Consider the following 25,486-nt stretch of genomic DNA (forward strand, 5'->3'; position numbering starts at 1 on the left):
AAGAAACATCTTCCATATATTGTTTCCTACTATGCGTGGGTTGGTGTAATCAGCTACCATCCTCCAGCAAAATAAAATCAAGAAAAGATCAGTGAAAAAGTAGTGAGAAAGAAGCATTCCTAGGTGCCTCTTTTCACTGCATGCATTAATTCCCTACCATATCTTCCTGTGCTCCTTCTGTTCTAAAAGATTTACAGTGTTTTACCATTTTGCTGCTGTTGTTATGCCCACTGCAATGCAAAACTGTTCGTTTTTTGAGACTGAAACAAACTGGTACTACAATGATGACAGTAGGATTTCTCAGTATGTTCTATTTAATAACTCAATAATAAATATCAAATATCTGCAACAGTGTCATGCACAGTGAAAACTGCATGTGAATATACATACATATATAAAATATGCATTTATATATATATGTATATATACATATACTATATATGTGTGTATATATATACATATACATATATATACATGCACACATACTGTGCATGTATATATATATACACTATGCAGTATATTTGTTCTTTTCTTCCTGTACTGGCTTTGGGTGGCAATGTTTTGGTAGCAGGGGGCTGCAGGGGTGGCATGTCAAACACAGTTGGCTCCAGCCAGGCTGATACCTGAGGTTGTCCAAAAGGGTTGGAACTGGCACAGCACTGGCCAAAAGTGAGCTCAGCAGCCATGATGAAGCACTCTGTGCTAACAAATAGACAAAGGGACCTACAGTCCATGGAGGACCCCATACTGCAGCAGGTGGTTGTGTCCTGAAGGAGATCGCAGGCTGTGCAGAACCCACACAGGAGCAGGCCCTGGCACGAACTGCAGCCCTTGGAGAAGAGCCCACACTGGAGCAGTCCTTTCCTGAAGGACTGGACCATATGGAGAGTACCCTTCCTGGAGAAATTCCTGAAGAACTGTACTCTCTGGGAACAGCCCTGTGATGGTTTTACTCGGGTGGGCAGCCAAGCTCCACCTCAGTCACTTTCTCACTCCCGCTCCTTGAAGGGAAAGGGGGAGAAAATACAATGCAAAGGGCTCAAGGGTTGTGATAAGAACAGGGAGATTGCTCAACAATTACCGTGATAGGCAAAGCAGACTCAGCATAGGGAGACAGTAAGATTTATTGCCTATTATTAGCAAGCTAGAGAAGTGAGAAACAAAGGAAAGAAACCAAAAACGCCTTCCCCCCATCTGACTTCTTCCACCACCTCCCCCCAAGCTGTGCAGGGAAACAGGGAATGTGGCTGTGGTCAGTCTATAGCACTTCATCTCTGCCGCTCCTTCTCGTTCACTGTCTGCCCCTGCTCCATGTGGGGTCTCTCCCACGGGATGCCGTCCACAGGCAGCAGCTCTTCAAGAACTGCTCCCACATGGCTCCATACCATAGGGTCCATCCATCCCCCAGGAGCAAACTGCTCCAGCATGGGTCCCCCCCAGGTGGGCGGCAGCTCCCCCCAGACCTCCTGCTCCTGCATGGGCTCCTCTCCACGGGCTGCAGCTCCGGCCCGGGGCCTGCTCCTGCAGGGGCTCTCCGGGGGACGCAGCCTCCTCCAGGCCACATCCACCTGCTCCACCGGGGGCTCCTCCACAGGGGGGCTGCAGCGTGGAGATCTGCTCCGTGTGGGACCCATGGGCTGCAGGGGGACAGCCTGCTCCACCAGGGGCCTCTCCACAGGCCACAGGGGAACTGCTGCTCTGGCACCTAGAGCACCTGTCCCCCTCCTTCTTCACTGACCCTGGCACCTGGAAGGCTGTTTCTCGCTCCTCTCTCTCTCCCTGTGAAGCAGCCTTTTTTGTTATTATTTTCCCCTTCCTTAAATATGCTCTCACAGAGGTGCAAACAACATAGCTTATTGGCTCGGCTCTGGTCAGCAGTGGGGCCCTTATCTAACATGGGACAGCTTCTAGATTCTTCTCGCAGAAGCCACCCCTATGGCCCCCTGCTACCAAAACCTTGCCATGTAAACGCACCAGAGCAACTCTTTCGGTGAAGAAATTTTTCCTAATAACCACCCTAAACCTCCCCTGGTGCAACTTAAAGTTTTTTGCTCTTGTCTTACCACTTGGGGCTTGGGAGAGGAGAACGATCCCCACCTCTCTGGAGCCTCCTTTAAGGTTACCGTAGAGCACAATAAGGTCTCCCCTGAACCTCCTTTTCTCCAGACTAAACAACCCCAGCTCCCTCAGCCGCTCCTCACAAGACTTGTTCTCTAAACCCTCAACAAGATTCAGAGCCCTTCTCTGGACATGCTCCAGCACCTCGATGTCTTCGATGAACACAGTATTCGAGGTGTGGCCTCACTAGAGCCGAGCACAGAGGGACAATCACTTCCCTAGTCCTGATGGGCACTCTATTTCTGATACAAGCCAGGATGCTCTTGGCCTTCCTGGTCACACTTCTTGACCACATGTTCCACAATAACAATTTTCATTTTTGAGGGTGGAAAAACCGTCATTCAAATAGAATAACAGAAAATCTCGCTGCATTACACCAGGAGTACGTTTTCAAAAGTTAAAAATAAATAAATAAATAAATAAATCTTAATGGTATAGGTATATCATCTTTTTTATTTTTTTACATACAGTAACAATAATAATGGCAATGCAAACTACTGTTCATACTACATTATTTTTCTTTATGTTATTTCTCAATGTCTGAGAAAATCACAGTTGTTGGATTTGGAACAGTTGATTTATTATAGCATTAAGTACTAATTGCTTTCCCACTCAGTAATTTGTCTAATGTAAGAGAAGCTGAAGAAATGAGGTCTTCACAAAGACAATAAGCTAACTCTGAAACAACAAGACTGATTCTTGCACGTGTGATAAAACTGTTTCCTCAGCTGAGAGTGTCTTTGAGCTCCATCTTCTCTTGTGGCTGTAATGACCATTACTGAGGTATAGATTCAGTCTCCCTAAGCTTGCTGTCCATAATAAAACAGAATAAATCCGTGTGTACTTGACAGAAGCATGAATGATGCATTTTGTTAGAATTTCAAGATTTTTGAGGAGAAAGGAGCCTCCAAAATATGGACTGGTTCAGAAGAAATGAACATGATCTTGCGAGAGCAGTCAGTTGTGCTGGATCATGAAGAATGCTATCAGAGGAATCCTGGCTTCACTCCAATGTTTTAGTTATTGCTGAGAAGGGCTTGCACAGTTTTAAGGCCTTTTCCATTTTTTTTTTTTTTCACATTGCCCTGCCAGTGAGGAGGCTGTGGTTGCAAAAAAGCTGGGAGGCAACACAGCCAGGACATCTGAGCCGAACTGGCCAAAGGGATATTCCATACCATATAGAATCATAGAACGGTTTAGGATGGAAGGAATCTTCAAGATCATCAAGTTCCAACCCCCCATGCCATGGGCAGGAACACCTCCCACCAGACCAGGTTGCTCAAAGCCCCATCCATCCTAGCCTTGAACACTTCCAAGAATGGGGCATTCACAGCTTTGGACAACCTCTTCCAGTGTCTCCTCATCCTCACAGGAAAAATTTCTTCCTTACCTGAGTCTATCCTCAGCCTGTCTTCATAGGAGAGGTACTCCATACCTCTGATGATCATTTTTGTGGCTCTGCTCTGGACCAACTGGGTCTCTCTTGTGCTGGGAGCCCTGCTACACCATACCCTGGACTCTTGAGGGCAGAGTAGAGCGGGAGAATCACCTCTCTTGCCCTGCTGGCCACTCTGCTTTTGATGCAGCCCAGGATACAGTTGGATTTCTGGGTTGCAAGCGCATATTGCTGGCTCATCAACCAGTACCCCCAAGTCCTTCTCCACAGGGCTGCTTTCAAGGTATTTCTCACCTAGTCTATACTGGTGTTTCAGAGAGCCCCTCTGCTCATGCATTAGATTGGGAGGCTGGGCATCTGGTTTGGATTGTTGGAACACCTAGCTTCAAGAAGAATTAAAATTGAGTGTTGGACATCTACAACAGTAAAGAGGCATTTTCTCCTGCTCTGTGGTAGGCAATGGGCATAGCTGAAATACATCTGAAAAAAAACTGTTACCAGCTCGTACCGTTCCAGACAGACCCTTGATGATATCAGGGTCAAACACTGTGCTGCCAATTGTACAGACCTCATAGTATTATTACTTTTAAAGGCAGTTAAACTTAATAAGCAATGACTTTTATTAGAACACCAAAGAAAGCCTATTCATCAAAGGCTGCATCTTTATTAGATGTGGGGATGGAGCAATAATGTAGTTTTGCAACAAATGAATATTACAGCAATGAGTATTTGTTATTGGTGGTCTGTGAGTGAATGAATGAAGTGGCCCTGTGGCTGCTGCACCTTCTATGATGATGGTAGCAAGGGAGACCCATGTTCCTGCTGGAGCTCTTTCTAGACTGTGAATTTATCCGAACTGTGTTGTGTTCCCTTGGAGGTATAGCAACAAGCAATGTAGTCCAGTTGGAGAAGATCAGTAGATCAAAGCAGCTAAGGCTAAAGGCCTTACATATTCATCATGTGGTTCCAGCATCTAGGAGCTTTGGACTAGATTCATTTGGAGCCATTGGACAAAAATGTCTGCAAACTTTGATTCAAATCTATCTGAAGAACAGGTGATTAGTTTGGGTTTTTATATCCCCTTTAGGGGTTGCAATGCATTGATCTTGCACCTGAAACAGATCTTTAATTTCTGTTTCTTTAGAGAGAACATTCATTCATGTAGCACTGATCCTCTGTGAAACTACAGCTGGATGGAGTAAATGTGATTACTGGGGTTTTATTGCAAAACTACATTATTGCTCCATCCCAGCATCTAATAGAGATGCAGCCTTTGAGGAACAGATTTTCCTTAGTGTTCTAAGAAGAGCTGCATCCAAAGGAACTGGGGTTCTCCTAGGACCACTACAGAAATATTTCTGCTCTCCATAGCTTGTCCAGCACAGGTAGTGTTGGTCAGAGCACAGTTGCCTCTGACACTTGGTGCATGAGACTTAACATAGACTCACAGTTTACACTGAGATCAATCTGAAAATGAGAATCATGTTGGAGATGAGAAGAAGGTGACAGAGATGTACTTAGGGTAAATGAGTAATTTCTGTGCCCATTTCTTCCAAGCTGAATAAGAACAAAGTGAATTAGTTTAGCACTTGTCAGTAACTTAGATCACGATAGATTCAACAGATTTTATTTCCTAATTGTCCTGATAGTACATTTTCCTGTCCATTGTGGGTCTGTTCCACTTCCTAGAGCAGTCAAGCTGGATTCTGCCATTTGTCAGCAGAATTTTACATAAACTTTTACTGAGTACAGTCTACATAAATAGAATATAAACCCTGTTTAACTTCCTCCATCCAGTCAAATGAATAGGTATTTTATTTTAAAGGACTAAGCATTTTTTTTTTTTGGGGGGGGGGGGGTCCATTTTCTAGACCTTACAAAATAGATCATGGCAACGTTCTATTGAAAATTGTGAAAACAGTTATCTTAAGAAACAAAAATGTATACCAGCTAAGTGTGCTAACCAGTGAAAAGCTTTTTACCAGTTCAACTTGAACCAAAAGAGATAGGAGAATTCTGCAGAAAACAAATAAAGACAAGGAATCAGGGAGTCTCTGTCAATCTGATGTGATGAAAAGCCAGCAAGATTTAGAGTGAGTGTTTTTTCATCTGCTGTAATAAAAATGGTAAGAAAATCTGTTTAATATGCAACAAATTCAATTTAGATGATCAAGCTGGGATTGAGAATGATACACAATCTGTGTTAGATATTTTAAAGAAAAATTACATAAGTCTGGGTTGCTGTGGTATCATTGACGCTGTCTGAAGAAAGGTATTGACCAGGAGGTTTCTTAAGTTTTTCACAGGTGTCTTAATTCAAGGATTGCATTGCTTTGCCAGAGAAATGAACTTTAGGAAGAAAAGAAAAACCGAGTGCAGTGAGAGCACTAAGGTTTATACCACGACAAAAAACTGAATATCCAGGGATAAATGCTTAGTTCTACAGACAAAATGAGGTTTCCATTCAGGGAAATTGTTTGCCTGAATTTTCTGTAAGAGTTTCCCAGTGACTATGAAAATTAATGGGAAAGGACTCACTTGAGAATGCACTTTGTTCTTACAGGTCCCATTTCAATACATACTATGATGCGTCCAGAGGTAAATCTGTTTCATCGTCATTTGGTTTACTTTCCTGTGAGTCTGATCAATGGAGACACAGGACAGCCATGCACAGTAGTCCTCTCAGGTAAGAAAGCGTTCTCCTTCCAACAGGGATGTTAGAGTGAGCTCTGTAGTGAGACAGGGAACAAGATAAAGGATGGTGATTCCTAAGTCTTAGCTAGCACAATTGTATGTTAGAAAATGAAGTAGAATGTTCCGAGATTGGTAAGCAATTAATTGAAGATGTAAACGGAAAGTGTTACCTACAGGTTTAACACATATAACTGGGATGTTTGGGAAGAAGATTGGGAGAAGACGGTAAAAACCTGCAACAAAAGGTTTGTGTGGAAATTGAAACAAGGGACAGTAACTAATAAGGAATAGAAATGATAAAAAAAGGGGGAGAGGAAATCAAGGAAATGGGCAATACCCAGAACAAAGACGTTTTAAAGAAAAGACCCCTTGGGTGCATACTGACACATTGGAAGGATATTGTTAGAACGGGAGGGGGGGACGGGACCACAGAAAGCAAGAGGACCCTCATTAAGTATTGCAGTCAAGGGTGGCCACTATACAAGCTTGAGGGTGGAGCTAAATGGCCACTTTATGGATCAATCGACTATAACACTATCCTGCAATTAGTGTTGTTTTTGAAGAGTGAAGGAAAATGGGAAGAAATGTTGTATACTGATATGTTGTTTCAGCATCCTGGAGGGAAAAAGGTATGGAATTAAGTTGGTGCCTGACTGAGCCTTTGGTGAAAGTACAGGCTGGAGAAAGATCAAAAGAAGCATTAAAAGGGTTATTGAAGGTGCTAAAGGTGTGGCATGTAGTATTTGACAGAGCTGTTTGAAGCTGAATGAGCAGGGAAAGAAGATATCAAAATCATGGGTGTGAGCCCTCTGGGGCCTCTGGTAAATCCCCAAATCTGGGTAAATTGGGAATTGAGAATCTGTTCCAACAATGTCCAGAAGAAACCCCTATAGAATTTTTGGACCAGCTTTGAAATACAGTGAAGAAAAAAAAAATACCAATTTGGACCTGGCTTCAGAAGACAGAAGCAATTGGCTAGCCTCTTTCTAGGACAATTGGCCCCTGATATCAGAAAGAAATTGTCCTAGGTTGCAGGATAAACTTGCAACAGTCAGAGCAGGAATGACAGGGACCTGGGGCATCTATCCTAGCAGATCTAGTGGTTGAAAGAAAGCTAGGGAATGAAGAGAGAGGCATGGATTTTAGGTTGGATATGGGAGCTTCTTTCTCTGTGTTAATCCAAAAATTGATTCTGGACAAGCACTAGCTCTGTAAATGTAGTAGGAGCAACCAGCCAAAAGGAAAAGTCATTTTTTTTGCAAAGCTTGAAATTGGAATTGCGGAAAAGTGATGGGAATACATCAATTTTATACTTACCCAATTTGCTTAGGCCCTTCTTAGGAAGGGACTTGCTGGCAAAATTGGATGCAAAAATTTCTTTTGAACAAGGGAAAATGGAAATAAAAGTAACATATTAAACTCTGAAGTCTATCTAACCCTGGCGAGTCCAGAGAAAGCTCCAGATAGGACTCCCTGAATGGGTGTAATTATGAACCAAGTGTATCTGGGAGTTTGGGCTACAGGACTAGCTGGGGGAGCAAAGAATGTAGTACCTGTAAAAAAAATGATTTAAAGGAAAATGCTCCGAAGGTATGCGAGAAGCAGTATCCACTAAAGGTGAAAGACAGAAGGGGAATGGAAGGAATAATCAATAACTTGCTTAATTGTGGACTAATCTACTAATAGTAGAATGTGAGTCAGAATATAACAGTCCATATAGGCCTGGTTAGAAAGGCAGATGGAACCAATCATATAGTTCAGGATTTAAGGGCCATCAATAGGATCACAAAAGATTTATACCTTGTAGTAGCCAACCCCTAAAACCTTTTGACAAAATTAGAAAAGGGTCAAGTTTGGTCCACGGTACTAGATTTAAAGGATGCCTTTTTGTGCCTGCCCATGGCACCTGAAAGCCAGAAACTCTTTGCCTTTGGATGAGAAAATCCTAATAGAGGACGAAAAACTCAGCTTACTTGCACTGTGTTACCACAGGGGTTCAAGAATAGCCCCACCATATTGAGAAACCAGCTAGCCTGTAATCTTGAAGCTTGGAAAACCCCTTCAGGAAAAGGGGACACTTGCAGTATATAAATGACCTGTTGATAGCTCCTCAAGAAGAAAAGGAATGTGTAGAATGGACTATTAGTTTACTATTTTTTTTTTTTGGCATTAATACTGTGAACCCAGCCTCTTTCCTTATTGCATCAAGACCATGGACACGATATACTCCAGCCGACCACCCCTAGAAGATGCAGAGGATTGGTATATAGACAGCAGCACCTTCATCCACCAGGGATATGCGGTACCTCACAGGATATGTGATAACAAACATCAGCCCAAAAGGCTGAAATCATTGCCTTGGTAAGAGCTCTTGAGCTGGCAAAAGGGAAAAGAATTAACATTTGGACAAATTTGAAATATGCCTTTGGTGTGGTGCATGCACATGGGGCAATTTGGAAGGAGAGAGGACTCTCATCATCCTCAATTAAACAAGCAGGAGAGCTAAAGTTGCCATTTTGCACTGTAAAGGACATCAAAGAGGGGATGCTGATATTGAAAGATGAAATAGATTGGCTGACACGGAAGCCAAAGGGGCAGCAGAACGGGCAACTGAGAGTCAAATTTTGGTACTAGTACCAGGAACAGAAAACCGGGCATTAACAAAAGTCTTAGAAAATGAAGCAGAATATTATGAGATCGATAAGCAATTAATTGAAGATGTAAATGGAAGGTGTTACCTACAGGTTTAACACAAATAACTGATGGGAGAATTGTGATACTGTATGATATTGGATGGTAATTGGAGAACATAAGAAAGCATGCTGGGGAGCTGAAATAACAGTTTTTAAGTAGAAAATGGATAGGACCTAATTTGTATACCATTGTTAGGCAGGCATAAAAGTAAACCACAGACAGGAATCAAACCCCAAACAGGAACAATAGGGAAGGGAAATGTTCCTGGGAAACAATGGCAAATTGATTTTTTTGAACTCCCAAAAAAAGGGGGGTTTAGATGCCTATTGGTACTACCAGACACCTTTTCCAGATGGCCAGGAGCATTCCCATGTAGAAATAACAAAGCCAGAGAAGTGTCCAAAGTATTGTTGAATGCAACTATACCGAGCTTTGGTGTACCCTCAGTAATGTCATCTGACAGGGGACCACACTTGACTGCAGAACTGACCCAACAAGTCAGCAAAGTGCTGGGGATCGACTGGCAGCAACACACTCCGTATAGGCCACAGGCAACTGGCCAAGTGAAAAACCATGAACCATTTGATAAAACAACAGATTGGTAAAATCTGTCAAGAAACCAATATGTATTGGTAAAACTAAGCCCCCTTTGAGATATTGTGTGGCAGGTCTTACCAAATGCTGTATAAAGAAGATCTAACACAAGTAGGAAACCAATGTTTGCAACAACATATTATAGTTTTGGGCAAGCAACTAGAACAAATCAATAAGAACGTTTTAGGCACTAGACCTTTGATTTACCTCCCAAGGGGAAGTATGCACTTTAATAAATATTAGTTGCTATATGTATGTAAATGAGGCAGGACGAATTGAGACTGATCTCTCTCTCTCTCTATATATATATGTATTTGAAAAGACCAAGATCCTACATAAGGTAGTTCAAGATGACACCTCATGGGGTTTTCGAGAATTATGCAACAAAACGACCTCTTGGTTACCCAACTTTTCTTGGCTTAAGCAATTGTGTAGAGGAAGATTGATCTTCCTTTTACTAGTATTCTTGACCTGTGTAGTGGTACAGTGTGCATTTTGGTGCTATATGAAAGGACTAGATGATTATGAAAGCTGGAAGTGTAACCGAAACAAGCAACAAGTCGAAACTGGTAAGAATTTTATGAAAACTTTGTATCAAGAAGGCTTGTTATAAGCAAAAGAATTTGCTTTGGATAAAGAAAAGGGGGGACTTGAGACAGGGAACAAGATAAAGGGTGTTGATTCCTAGATCTGAGCTAGCACAATTGTATGTTAACAACCCAAAGATAAGGGAGTAGAAGACTGTATGCATAGATAATGGAACCAGCAAGAACTGGCTTGACCGATGAAGTCTGTCAAAGACAGGAAAGGACAAAATTAGCAGCGAGGAAGACTTCTGCCCTTCATCAAAGACCACAGTGTGTGCCAGATGACCACCCAAGGACGCCAGTACCCATACGAATAGAGACGGGAACCTACCTGACTGATTCTTCGGAGACCTGATGACTGGGCAAGAGACTTATGGGGGAAATGATTCTTCGGAGACCTGATGACTATGCAAGAGACTTACGGCAGAAATGAAATGAAGATGGATTTGTCCCAGTAACAGAACCACACTGCCAGCAACCGTTGGTGCGCAAGTTAGGTGGAGCTATCCCCCTTGCGGCTGGCATGTGTGCACAGCGCCGAATAAACATACCTGCTTTATAACCATTCTGAGGTTATAGATAGAGTCTGATTTCCGCAAGTCAGTAGCTGACCTACGCTGTAGAGCTCAGAACAGATGTCATCAACAGACTTCAAGTGACTGATCAGCTAATTTGATTAGCTAATATGACTTGATTAGCTATAACTACCAGGACTAAAAGTTTGGTATTTCTGGAGAAAATCATGTAGATGAAGGAGTGTTCAAATGATGATGTACTAGTTTTGAAGTCTACAAGTATATTCTACCAAACTTTTTAAGAATAAATTCCATGCTAGACCAATTGTAATGAATTTTTTCTATTATTTCTACAAAGCTGTCTCAGTCTGAAAACTTGAGACAGTTCAGTGTTGGGTGGTCATCTGTCTTAAAATGCTGGGAAGAGGGGGCTGCATTCATTTCCAAACTGGCTGTCATAAAGGCCTTAACTTTGCATTATGTTGAGGCAGTGGTCATCTCAGCCTTATTGTATTTCTCTGAGTAATGTAGCCCCCAAAAGAGATCCCAAGGTCCAGAAAAGACATGGAAATAATTGGTGGGTTGTAAGGAAAAATCATATTCCACCATACAGGAACACCAGAGCTGTCTGTAGAGTTTAGAAGTCAGCTGAAGTTATTTATGTTTCATCTGAAGGGAGTAAGAAAAGAGCAGTTAATATAAAAGAATGCATGTCTGACAGTCATACAAGCGGATGGTAGCCTGTTTTATCTGGGTCTGTGGATTTTGTATCTGTATGCTGTTGAGGAGATTGTCAGAATTCTGATTAGAGAATAAGGAACCTACAGAAAGTGCAGTACGCAAATGCTGGAGAGCACGGGTCAAAGTTTTACGCTTCCTGGGACTGCCTAGCATATTAACAGGTCTAGGGAAAAAAATGACTGTGGTTCCAAATTAATAGCACATTGACAAGTGTGATTTAAACCTATCCCCATCTCAATCAGTCAGCCCTACTGAAATCTTCAAATACTTAAGAGGTAACCCGTAGCCAATGGTGTCAGAAAGTGCTGTGAGATTTGAGAAATTAATCTGCATTTCTCTCAGGTAACAGTTTTGTCCTTGTGTGAGAAGCAAGTGAGGGATTTTGCTGCCCTTGTGTCTTTTATTTAACCTCCATTAGCACCACATGTAGTAAAATGCTACTGTCTTAAATAAATGTTACGTTTTTGAGAAACAAATTAGATGGAAAATAATCTGTTAAGAGCTGACTGCCTTCTTCCCCCCAGACAGTTGAGATGCATCTCTCTTTCCCTCTCTCAAGCATTTGCTGCTCTGCACTTCCTTTTCTTTCACTGGAGAGTCAGATAAATCGGTTGCTTTGCACTAGTATATGTTCCTTGGAAAGCCGCTTAAACTCTCTTCAAACTCTGGACTAACTATAAAGGATTGCTTCCTCTAACTGGCACTTCTGCTCTAGCTGGATCTTCTAAATCCCATTTTACTGCTTCTGCTTACTAAGTAGGTGACAGAGACTTTCATGACCGGAGAGCAGAGGAGTTGTAGTTCTGTCTAAAGAAAACATTTGGAAGTTTTGAAGCTGTTTCCCCTGCTCAGCTGCCATCCCTATGTTAATCAATCACCTGATCTTTTGCATTACAGCAAAAGTCTTGATTCAGTTATCAGGGAAAGTTATTTCTGAAAATACTCAGCCACCTCTGTGCATGCCAAACCATCAATGGCACTGTGCAATACAAAGACTGCGGTGATAAATCAGGTTGTGGAATGAATGGCAACAAAACTAATTGGCTCCAGATCCAAAATATCTTTTATTTGACCATTTTATTTACGGTAGCACTCCCCTCCCCTCCCACTCCCTCCCTCCCCTCCACTCCCTCCCCCTCCATTCCCCTCCCCTATGCTCCCCTCCCCTCCGCTCCCCTCCCCTACACTCTTCTCCCCTACACTCCTCTAGACTTCCCTCCGCTACACTCCCCTCCACTACACTCCCCTACACTATCCTCCCCTACACTCCCCTACACTCCTGTCCCCTACACTCCCCTCCCCTATACTCCCCTACGCTCCTCTACCCTACACTACCCTACATGTCCCTTCAGTACCCTACCCACCCCTCCCCTACCCTCCCCTGCCCTTCCCTCCCCTCTCCTCCCCTTCCCTCCCCTTCCCTTCCCTTGTCTTCATTCACTCTCCTTCCCTCCCCTTCCCTCCTGTCTTCTCCTCTTCTCTCCTCTCTTCTCCTCCTCTCCTCTCTTCTTCCCCTCTCTTCTCCTTTCTTTCACAAACTTGAATGCCGAAGAGGGAGAACCGTCACTTCAAATCGCTTCAGTCATTCTCGTAGCTTATATCACTGGCTGATTCATGGCAATCCATCAGCGGTAGTCATAAGCCTTGCAGCTGCTGGGTCACTAGTCAAGCAAGAGTCTCAAACTGGGAATCGCTGACTTCTTTCTGTGGCTCGGACAGGTGACTTTCAATTCCACCCTGCCTTGGACACGTCCTCTTGCTGTGTCCCCACCTACAGTGCAGTTTTGCTTAGAAGCAGAAGCACGGTTTTGAAGTAGTTCCACTCCTTCCGTTTTCAATGATTCAGCTTGGCTAGCCAAGTGGTTTCTGTAAATAGAACGCAATCAAGAGATTTTGGTTAGAAACAACTAACTGAGCAGTTCCTTTCCACATGGGCAATGAATATTTACCCTTTCCTAATGGAGACTACAGTGTAAGAGATAATGACAGATCATTCAGAAAGCTTTGAAATAGCCCTTGGGGATGCTTAGTCCAGAGGACCAGGGTAAATCTGTCTAAAGTACACCATGGAATCACTCTGAATTACTTCCTAACAGAAGCATGTCCTTACTATGTCTGCTATGGCTTCAGCTGGTTTCAGTGTTCTTCTTCACCTAATACTTAAATAAAGAGTTCTAAAGGAAGATGGAAAGATTGAGAAATATATAAATCACTGATGAAAAGTGCTTTGAGAACTTTGGCCATTAGCCCTGGAAAGCATCAAAGTACTGTCCTGTGAAGCAAATGCCTTATTCTCTTGATATCTAAGGAGGTAAATAAATCCAATGTTGGAACATTAAGGATAGGTTAGAAAATTAAACACTAAAAACAAGTTAAGGAGAAGAACAAGTAAGCAATTGCAGTGCCTATGGGGTAACTGCAGGGTTAGGCAAAGAACTATTGTGCAATGAAATCTTGTTATAAAAGAAATATTATGTGAATTTTTACTGTTTTATTTGTCGAGCTATATTTGGAAGGGAGTGAATCTATTAGGATTAGATATCTAATTTAGAAATTAAAATTGGTTTCTCTTTCCTTTTGAGTTCACTCCTTTTTATAGGATTTTATAATAGAATAAGTATATATATGTTTTTTAAAAGAGTAAAAGACGGTAATTATATTCACAATTATTTTTTAAATACAGTAACAATAGCAAGGATGAGATGAAAAGTATTTATACACTATTATAGTGTCAAGGTATGTCCCATACATTAGTAACAGTCAGAGGATTCATGTTAGTGAACAAAAGATATCTTTAAATAAGTAAATAAATAATTAAATATATATACATATATATATATATATATATATATATACAGAAACCTGAGAAACTGCTATGCAGGTTAGCTCTTTGCTCTCTTTTATTAAAGTTACAGTGAATACAGCATCATTGTGTGTTACAAACTTTACCCTCAGTCCACCACGGATACACACAAGAGGTCAGTCTGCAGGTTCCGGAGGCAAAGAAACTGCTCTGGCTTGATGTGAAGAGCCAAGACATAAGTTGCTGTCAGAGAAAAGATGCTGTCAAAATGTGTCACGTCTATGCTAGAGCATCTCTACCACCATCCGTACTGCATCTATATTCGATCTATAGTAGAGCATCTCTACTTAGCCAGTCTGGGTGATCTTATGAGCATTCTGAAGACCCAGAGGAGGGTCTGTTTGTCTTTTCTGTTTTTATAGCCAGTGAAAATCCTTATAATTTTACACAGCATGGATGAAAAACACTAAGTGTACTTCCAACCTTCATAAATTCTAAGGAAATGGGGATGAGTTTGTGGAATAACCAAGAAAACTGTTGACCTAGAAGCAGCCTAAAGACTGTCTTTAACCAGGGCCTTGCATTTTTCATTTTTATACTGTTACTTGCCTTCAAGTGCACAATAATTATTTTCTCAAGAACCAAGACCCACTGAATTTTATGGCTGAAAATGTAGCTGTTTTTTTTTTTTCCTAATTCTTCTACATTCTGTTTCAAACAAATACTATAAAATAGGTCGGTCTTGACATTTATTTGTACTCAGACAACCAATTATATTTGTCACCTGAGGTTTAAAGCAAAGCAAAAATATAAAGAGCATATTGATTCCGGAAGATATTCTAAGTAGAAATTGTTTTCATATAATATCAAAAGCAAGGGTTTAAAAATCCTCAAAAATTGATTCCACAGCTACAAATTTCATTTTGCTGTTAAACAGAAATAAAATTGTGTATTGTCCTTATGGCTGATCTGTCAGGAATTAAAGAAAGGCACCCTGGGAACCCAGCCCTGGAGTCACCCAAAACTTGTTTAAACCCATGATATTTGAAATGAGACAGTTGGACTCAATAAACTACATGTTTCTGTACAATTTTTTTTTTTTTTTTGGTCAGGGCTTAATTTGATTAGCTGTACAGGTTGGCAGTTGCCTACAGACAAATACCTTAACAGTAGTCTAGACAACGTGATTGCTCTGAGAAAAATGAATTGTATTTGATGTACTTATGAAGTGTTTCCAACTAGACTTTCTACCACTACAGAAATGCACCTGAGCCTTTCACAAAACTTACGGGTGGTAATTGGAAATATTCATCAGCATTCTCCGTTTCCTTCCTCATCTCAATTCTCTTTTTGTCTGTGAAGCTTTTAAGATCAGAGATGAAGATCAGCTATAATATGGAGTTTTGGATACTGCTAAGGAAAAGAAGAATCATACTGAAAACTCTTTTCAACCTCATTTGCAATCATCAAAGAAAAGAATACCAAAAGAATACTGCTTTATCATGGTAAGCATAACTTTGAGCATAGGTCTCCTATAACTGAAGCAAGGTTAAATATGTTCCAAACAATGCTAAGGAGCACACCCATAATCATTTCCATAAAACTGTGTTTTCAAATGAATGGTTGAAGAAGAAGAAAAGAAAATTACCAGGACATACAGTTTTCCTCTAGCTTGCTTTGCTTCATTCAGAATCTGAGTCTTCGTTCACAATCAGGGAGCAGCATTACAGAGAAATGCCAAAGCCTCCCCAAACTTGCTGTATCTTCATCAACAAGGGCTTTGACACTGCTGCCTCCTCAGCAACATCAGCAATTTACTAGGAAAGTTGGTGTCCACCAGGTCACATTAGGAATAGGAAATCCCTCTTGCCACAACTTCACACTCACAGCAGAGTTGGCAGGACAGAGCGATGGACAGAGAGCTATCTATAAGAGTGCTAGAAAACAGACTTTAAAACAGATTTCCATCAACCCAGGAAAAATTACTTGCTCATCCCTTCAAACTGAACTCTGAGAAGGTGATCCCAAGCTGCATTCCTGACATCTATGCTGTAAAGTCATCAAATGTGACATGTTACTATACCAGCTTGTTGCTTTTTGTTGTGAACGTAAACAAGAGTTTGACTTTCTAACGTTTGTTTAGAATTAAGCTCAAAGCATTAGTCCTTTGATATATTTTTGTTTGGAAGTGTTTTCACTGTTTCCCAGACAATGTCTCCAGCAAGCTAGCTGCTTGTTTCATTTGTTTTGTTCCATTTTGTTTTGTTTTGTTTTGTTTTCTGAGGAAGTTTTCTTAGAGAAATAAGATTTAAGTTATCATATTGTATGTCCATCCAAGTAGTACCAAACTTAATGCTTGTGAAAGGACTTTACACAAACTACAGAATACTAAAATGAAGCATTCACAATAAAAACACATTTTTTGCCTCAGCCAAGCATCAAACCACTTACAGAAGGGCATGGGCCCTCTCTATGCACCTCAAGGTGAGATTCACAAATCCTCACATGGTCTCATCACATCCAGCACGCTTCTCTGTCCCTCCTAGCTAAACTTGCACAGAGGCAGCTGTTCCAAAGTGCCATGGTGACATAATTCAGTTCTGTTTCTGAAGTCATCACCGTAGGCGCCTTGCAATGACAACAGAACACTCTCTGTTGCTAATGCGCGTGTTTCAGAAACAATTAGAGAAGTACCACTATCCCCCAATTGACTTTAATTAGAGTAGTTCCAAAATTATTCTCTGCTACCATACATCTGTGGAAGGTGTGTGATAAATCTATTCCTTAAGACAGGATTACAGACAAAAAGAGCTTGATTCTGATACATTCCCCTTACTTTTAGAGCTGTTGATGTTTTATTTCCGTGTAAGAAAAAAGAAGGTGAAATCAACAATTCTCTTCCTGCGAGTTGGGAATATGAAATAACCACAATTATCCAGGAAGCCTTAAAAAGGAAACTATATATTTCCTTGTTAAACACCTTGTTTCTTCTGAAAAATTTTCCAGTACTTTGCAGCTGCGGTGGTTTTAATCGGGTGGGCAGCCGAGTTCCACCACGGCCGCTCTCTCACTCCCCCTCCTCAAAGAGAAAGGGGGAGAAAATACAATGCAAAGGGCTCAAGGGTTGTGATAAGGACGGGGAGATCGCTCAACAATTATCGTGACGGGCAAAGCATACTCAGCATAGGGAGATAGTAAGATTTAGTGCCTATTACTAACAAGCTAGAGAAGTGAGAAACAAAGGAAAGAAACAAAAAAAGCCTTCCCCCCATCTGACCTCTTCCACGTTCTCCCCCCGAGCAGCACAGGGGAACAGGGAAATGGGGGCTGTGGTCAGTTTATAGCACTTCATCTCCGCCGCTCCTTCTCAGATACTCTCTGCCCCTGCTCCACATGGGGTCCCTCCCACAGGATGCTGTCCTTCCTGAACTGAGCCTGCGGGGGCTGCCCACAGGCAGCAGCTCTTCAAGAACTGCTCCCACACGGCTCCGTACCATGGGGTCCATCCATCCCCCAGGAGCAAACTGCTCCAGCACGGGTCCCCCACGGGTGGGCGGCAGCTCCCCCCAGACCCCCTGCTCCTGCGTGGGCTCCTCTCCACGGGCTGCAGCTCCGGCCCGGGGCCTGCTCCTGCGGGGGCTCTCCATGGGCCGCAGCCTCCTCCAGGCCACATCCACCTGCTCCACCGGGGGCTCCTCCACGGGGGGGCTGCAGCGTGGAGATCTGCTCCGTGTGGGACCCATGGGCTGCAGGGGAACAGCCTGCTCCATCAGGGGCCTCTCCCTGCACAGGCCGCAGGGGAACTGCTGCTGCCTCCCTGGAGCACCTCCTGCCCTCCTGCTGCACTCACCTGGGGGGCTGCAGGGCTGCTTCTCACTCCTCTTACTCTCACAGCTGCTGTGGCACAGCAGGGTTTTTTTTGGTATTTTGTTTTGTTTTGTTTTTTCCCCTGTTCTTAAATATGCTCTCACAAACAACATCACTTACTGCCTCAGCTCTGGTCAGCAGCAGGGCCCTTACCTAACACGGGGCAGCTTCTAGATTCTTCTCACAGAAGCCACCGCTGTCGCCCCTTGCTACCAAAACCTTGCCACATAAACCCACGTGAAGGACTGCAACCTGTGGGCAGGAACTCACACTGGAACAGGGAAACAGTGTAACCAGGACGGAGGAGCAGAGAGGAGCTGTGATGGACAGAGCACAGGCCCCACTACCCGTCCTCCTGTGCTGCTTTGAGTGGGGAGAATTAGAAGAGCCAGGAGTGAAGCTGAGTTTGGGAAGAAGTAAGGAGGGCAGGGAAAGTATTTTCAGATTTTTTTTTTTTAATTTTATTTTTTACTGTCCTGCTGTGTTACTGTAGAGTAAAAAAATTATATTAATCTTCCCCAAGCTGAGTCTGTTTTGCCTGTGATGGTACTCAGTGAGCAATCTTCTTGTCCTAACCCTGACCCACAAGGTTTGTCATTTTGTTTCCTCCCCCTGTCCTGCTGGGGAGGCGGGGTGAGAGAGTGGCTGGGTGGGCGTCTGGCAGACAGCCAAGGTCAACCCACCACACTTCCGCCTAAACATTTTTACATTGTTCCAGGAGAGTAATTTTCCTCTGTACCTTCCTCCTTTTCCTTCTCCACATTACTCCTAAACCGTTTGCTTCCTTTGAACAAACTTTGAATTTCCATGGTTTTTGTTATATATATATTTTTTTCATATGTCTGCTGCTGACATAGAGTAAATATCAGATATGTTCTCCTTCTAAAATAATGGCAATACTCTCCTTCTAAAATAAATGCAATAAATTCTTATTTTTTATAAATGATATGGATGCAGGACTTAAATGCATACTAGGTAAGTTTTTGGATGACATTAAATTGGGAGGAACTGTTGACTCCCTCAAATGTGGAGAAGCCTTGCAGAGAGATCTTGACAAATTAGAGGGCTGGGCAATCACCAACAATATCAAGTTTAACAAGAGTGTGTGCTGGATTCTACAGATGGCATGGGGCAACCCTGGCTGTACATACAGACTGGAGGATAAGAGGCTGGAGAATAGCCCCACAGAAAGGGATCTTGGGGTTTTGGTTGACAGCAACTTGAATATAGGTCAACAGTGTGCGCTGGCAGCCAGGAGGGCCAAGGGTACCCTGGGGTGCATCAGGCACAGCACTGCCAGCTGGTCGAGGGAAGGGATTGTTCCACTCTGCTCTGTGCTGGTGCAGCCTCACCTTGAGCATTGTGTGCAGTTTGGGGCACTGTAATGTAAGAAGGACATAAAACTATTAGAGAGTGTCCAAAGTAGGGGAACCAATACGGCAAAGGGTCTACAGGGCAAGATGTATGAGGAGCGGCTGAGGTCCCTTGGTTTGTTCAGTCCAGAGCAGAGCAGACTGAGGGGAGGCCTCATGGCAGCCTGCAGCCCCCTCATGAGGGGAGCGGAGGGGCAGGCGCTGAGCTCTGCTCTCTGGGGACAGCGACAGGACCCGAGGGAACGGCATGGAGCTGGGACAGGGGAGGGTCAGGCTGGGTGTTAGGGAAAGGTTCTGCACCCAGAGAGTGGTCAGGCACTGGGACAGGCTCCCCAGGGCAGTGGTCACAGCACTGAGCCTGCCAGATTCAAGAAGTGTTTGGACAACGGTCTCAGATGCATGGTCTGATTTTTGTGTGGTCCTGTGTGGAGTCAGGAGTTGGACTCGATGATCGTTGTGGGTTCCTTCCAGCTTGGGATATTCTATGATTCTGTGATTCTTAAATCATCAAATCGTAGAACAGCCCAGGCTGGAACTGACCTCAAATGATTTTCTGGTCCAAACTTTGAAATCTGCTTACATCGTGACTTAGTTATCAAACAGGTTTTGAGCTGAATCATTTCATATTTTTCTGTGTTGGAAATAAAGGCAATTTTGATATAGTTAATCTTTCATACAGCACCATGTATGTTTTATGTGCTATATAATTATTGCTGTCACTTTGCTGTTTTTTACTGGAACTATAATAGAGTTCAAAGGTCCTAACTAAGGTTAGGATCCCATTACACAGCTGCTCCCAAGAGGCAAAAAGCCATACAACTTCAGCCCCTGACCTTGTGAAAACAGTGGAATTAAGCATAGTCATAATATTAACCATATCCACATTAGACATAGACAAGGAAAACTGTGGATTAAAGAATGGAAATATTGCTACCCTTATTTTGTCCATGGGGAATATAGTCACATTGAACTTATATGATTTATCCAGGCCATAGAAGAAATTGTGGCACAGCCACATGCAATATTTTTCAGATAGTGATCTTGTGGATGTTTCTTTCTGAAAATTCTTTATCAATACAAGAAGGAAGGTTTAAGCTAAAATAGCATAGAAACAATTTTTTTTTTGAATTATAATAAATTTAACAGGAGTATAATAAATGGATTTTCGACATACAGAAATCATTTAAAAAGCAATACTGTAATAACATGGCACAAATGGGTATATTGTAAGCCAGTTTTTTAATTAGTTCTTTCTGTGAAGCCTGAGACTTGGTTAGGGGCCCTAGAGAGAATGGATTGAATTTCTCAGCCTTGAGAAGTCTGAGAGTGGTTCTTCTCAGAAGACTGAGAGGGGATCTTATCAATGTTTATAAATACCTGAAGTGTGGGAGCCAGAGGGATTTGGCCAACCTCTTTTCAGTGGTTTGTGGGGACAGGACAAGGGGCAATGGCCACAAAATGGAGCACAGGAAGTTCCACACCATCATGCGAAAGAACTTCACGGTGAGGGTGACGGAGCACTGGAACAGGCTGTCCAGGGAGGTTGTGGAGTCTCCTTCTCTGGAGATATTCAAGGCCTGTCTGGACGCCTACCTGGGCAACCTGCTCTAGGGAACCTGCTTTGGCAGGGGGGTTGGATACGATGATCTCTTGAGGTCCCTTCCAACCCCTTCAGTTCTGTGATTCTGTGTGATTCTGTGAATGACGTGATGAGATTGGTGAACAGGCAGAATGGGACACCTACTGGAACTAAAAACTCAAAAAGGAAATAAACCAACAAAACTGTATCTCTCATAGACTAGAGGAAAAACACCAGAGTCAGATTTGCAAAAGAGGCAGAAGCTCACAGGACCTTGTTTAGAAATTAAATTAAAACTTAAGATTTCCTAATCTTACAATTAATGGGCTATCAGCAAATCCCTCACCAATCCTCTTTACTGTCAGTTAATTTAAAGAGACTGTTCCTCCAGCTCAGATCTGAGCTGTCTAAAGACTTGGCATGAGACAGGTCAATATCTGTATGGTGACACACAGTTCACAGCTTTGGTTTGCTTCTTTTTCTTTAATGTCACTTGCAAAAGCACAGTTTAAAGCATTACTGGAGTTTCCTACACAAACTTGTGTAGGAAATACATCCCTTTTGTATCTTTGCGTTATAATTTGGATTATTATTATTTTCTACGCAGGATTCTTTACTTATACTGTGCCTTATGGATAGTCTTGATCAGTGGACAAATCAGAACTGTACAGAGTAGGATGCTGAATAATTCCTACAATATATTTGCAGAAGCTGGAAGATGTGCAGCAGTGGATGCAGTAGAAACTAGATGAAAAGAAAGGACAGTCTGAAAATTCAGGGGAATCAAATGGTGTTCTGAATAACTATTCCTCTCTCTCTGTCACAGATCTGTATAAGGCTAGACAAACCACTTAAACTGTACTTTCTGCAAGTGGTCACTAGCTCTGTGCTCCTCTTTCCTGCAGCTCCAGGCCCTTGTTGTGATTTGAAAACATTAGGTACTTACACCTGCAACATAGTCAGCGGTCACTGAATGTATACTGTATTGTACAGTACTAAAGTATCTGAAAAATCAACTCCTAAGCATCTTAAATTGACTATCAAAAATAGTGGATATTTTCTAATTTATTCTGTCTCAGTTCTCTCTCCGTCAAATTAGAATAATAATTCCTCTTCAGCCCGCAGAAGTGCTGTGAAGATAAATTCATTAAGATTCGTAAAGCACTCAGCCACTATAGTGATGAGCACCACCAAAAAGCCCAGGAGGAAATTAAAAATTCTGTCTTCAGAGCAGAACTTAAAAATGTGGCATGGAACCATACATTGAACAATAACAAAGAAACAAAATGGTGAATCGTTACTCATTCACTGAGTATTATCTATATATTGTGCACAGCAGGAGACAAGAGCTGGGGGGGTGAGGGGGGTGGTGGGGAGTAAAGTGTATGTGATCAGTTAATTAAAACCAGGCTCATAATGCATACCAGGAAACAGGGAAATAAGAGTAGGTGGGCAGCCTAATTCTGGCAATTCCCACATCTGGGTACTTGACTATAAATACACAGATTTTTTATTTTTATTTTTATTTTTTTGGTCAATATATTGTTTACTTTTATTATGGAAAAATTTAACAGAGTTCTACCTATCTTAATTCTTTCCACTGAGATATAATGACAGTGGCTGTAGGTTTCTCCAATGTTACAGCTGATCTCCTAATTCAAAAGATTTTGGTTCACTCATTTTCCTTCCTCTCTCAAATCATGCTAATATCTTCATTGCAATATGTCTCCTACCAGAGACAACTGATGTTTTATAAATGTTTTTTAATGATGTTTTATGAAATTAAATGCTGTTGGGATAATCTCAAGAAAAAATAATTGTACAAATCTAATTCATGTTCTATGAATGAAATCTAAAATTTGATGGCTGAGTTATTTGAAGAATATTAATCCTACCTGAGATTGTTATGCTTAACTACATTAATGTTTGTGGGGTTTTTTTGTTGTTTTTTGTTTGTTTGTTTGTTTTCAGCGTAAGGCCTCTTGGTTAAAGAAATAAAATACTGTTTACAGCATTTATTATTACAGTATAAAACTTAGAAAAAAGTTAACCTTGACCGATTGGCTTTGCCTTCAAAAAGTCACCTTTCAAATTCTGTTGAAATTGTTCTGATTTTCTTATATCTGGATTGTTGCATCATCACTTAAGAAGTCAGTCAGAAAATTTTCCAAGTTTTTATAGCAAACATAGTTTACATCCTTATGCTTCACAAAAAGCTTCTAATAAAACATGGCCTAATGTTGCTTCGTAGACATAAGGGACTACGTTTCTATAGTAATGTATTTCATTTTTCTTATTATCAAAAATTATTTAGAAGGGAGAAGAGCTGCTGGTGTGCTTTTGTTGTTGGTTTTTTTGTATGTTTTTTGTTTTTGTTTTTACAAAAATATACACCAATTTTCCAGGCAGTACTTAACAAACTTAATCTTCTCTAATTTCTTATACCTATGGAACAGAAAACATAGGCAAATTTCTAGTTTGTTAGATAGAATTATCCTTATAATAGCCTTGTAATTTTGTACATAACTTCATTTTACAATGAAGGTGAGTTGATAAGGTATAAAGTACATTGAGCTTAACAGTGGTCAGGTATATTTTGATTTATCTACCCGAGTCTTTTAGTCTTTCTTTCTAATTAGATATGGTTTTAAAAGTTAAAAGTAAAAAAAAAAAGTATATATATTCAAAATGTGGTAATGAGGAAAAGAAGTATAATTGATCAACATAAAAACTATTTGGTGCACAGAAATATCAATAGTTATTCAGTAAGTGTAATGAACTCTGCTGCAGCTGGCATTGGGTGGCTCCTTGGCTTAGTGCTCTTCCATTTCTATGTTTTTTTCCATATTGACAAGACTCACATGAAGACGTAATATGGCTGTAATGGAAGAATGGAAGAAAAAAACATAGATATCAAAACTGTAACAGATGTTATAACTCATGGAAATACAGATAAGTTCTCAGTTCACTGAAGAAATGTTCTGTTTTTGAAAGATATCAAGAAGTATTTCTAATTTAGGACAGTATTTTAAGTTAACGTAAGATCATCTGTACCTGTAAATCTCGAGGGAGGAGTCTATGCAGAACTAAACAATGAATTGTCTGAAATTATTATCCACGACAAGTACAAGCAGATGGGTTTAAGAAGACCCGATGTGACAGTACACAGCATGTCATTCAGTACTTAAGGCACCAATTACCTTAATAGAGCTGGAAGTTCTCATGATTTGTCTTCATAGCCCTGACAATGAGGTTTAGATTTCCAAAGAATTTTACAAATCCTTTGCTTTTGATAAATTTAAATTCTTTAGAAGGGTAGACAGAAATTTCATCTACTGTCAGACATTTGCTAAGAAACTTCAAGAAGTCATAACAGAGGATGAGCTTCAGCGTGCCTGAGTACTTCAGAGATCTTTCTTGATCAGTAAATTGTAACCAAAGGTTTAATCCTTTTTAACATTCTGTGGCAACTATTCAGATCTGATTTTTCATCTTGAGCAAAGGGGAGTAGGAGGTTCAAGAGACCTCAGCAGAAACCCTAATCCTCAGTGTAATGCTAATTGTTGTGGGTTTTAGGCCACAAGCTTCACTAGTAATAGCTACTGTACTTACTGTAATTGTTCTGTATATCTGATATCTGGGAAACAATGAGTAGGCATCTAAAATGATACACAATCGATACACCTTTTGCACCTAGATTTCACTCTTCTGCTGGTGGAAATTACTTGCTTTTCAAAAAAGGGTGACTATGCCCATTTGCATATAAAAATGCACTGATAGTGAGATGTAGAACAAGTTTCAAGACAAAGGAACGGAATATTAAAAATAAAATTTCTCATCTAAAGTGCAATGATACAAACTTGCCTTCACATCCTTCTTAATGCATGAATAAATATCAAGAGATTATATTTTGCTGTAACCCTGGCTTCCTTATAATCTGGACAAGTCAAATATTTGTGTCATGGAAACAAGTAAACGACCATGCATGGATCCATTATTAACTGGTTTTGTTGCATGTTTAATCAAAAGTCAAACTTTTACAAGCAGCCTTGATATTTAAAAATTATAAATAAATAAATAAATAAATAGATTTTTAAAAAAAGAGAAGTACCCTAAACTCAAAAGCCTGGTGAACTCTTTGTTTTCCTAAATAACCACCATGAAAGAAAAAAGACCAGGTTCTGCAGTCTTAATTTAAGTCAACATCACTCAGCTCAACTGACAAAGCTACCCAGCTGCTTTGGGAATGAGCACCAAACATGCACAGGACTGGAGAGTACTCTCACCTGGAGTGCAGGTCGATTTTAACAGAGTGGGGAAGGTCAGAGTGCCAGCACCCTTCTTTTTCCAGGCCTAATGGTGAATAAAAGCTAATCAATGTAACTCTGTCCTCTTGTCTATCAGTAAGATTGAGCAATCATTCAAAAAATGTTTAAAAATAAATGGCATACAAATATAAGTTCTTTCACTCCTTCCTCGCAGGTCTATTTCTAAATGTTATCTGAAGAAGAACAAAAGAGCTAGA

At 41.3% G+C, this 25,486-nt stretch overlaps 1 long non-coding RNA gene across 6 annotated transcripts; it reads right to left on the bottom strand.

Annotated features, from left to right (window-relative positions):
- Positions 1–12,223: 12,223 nt before the first annotated feature.
- On the bottom strand, positions 12,224–17,364 carry LOC106042334 (uncharacterized). Of its 6 annotated transcripts, none has more exons than XR_010827881.1 (5): positions 16,594–17,364; positions 15,791–16,068; positions 15,432–15,552; positions 14,289–14,385; positions 12,225–13,205 (listed from the first exon to the last, which is right to left on the bottom strand). It is a non-coding gene; the product is annotated as an uncharacterized lncRNA (long non-coding RNA). The 6 variants fall into 6 exon arrangements; XR_010827878.1 differs by having other exon boundaries at positions 12,226–13,205; positions 15,791–16,079; positions 16,594–17,361; XR_010827882.1 differs by having other exon boundaries at positions 12,224–13,205; positions 15,432–15,504; positions 15,791–17,361.
- Positions 17,365–25,486: the final 8,122 nt, after the last annotated feature.

This window comes from Anser cygnoides, chromosome Z, assembly GCF_040182565.1.
Source record: "Anser cygnoides isolate HZ-2024a breed goose chromosome Z, Taihu_goose_T2T_genome, whole genome shotgun sequence".
Classification (NCBI taxonomy): Eukaryota; Metazoa; Chordata; class Aves; order Anseriformes; family Anatidae; genus Anser; species Anser cygnoides.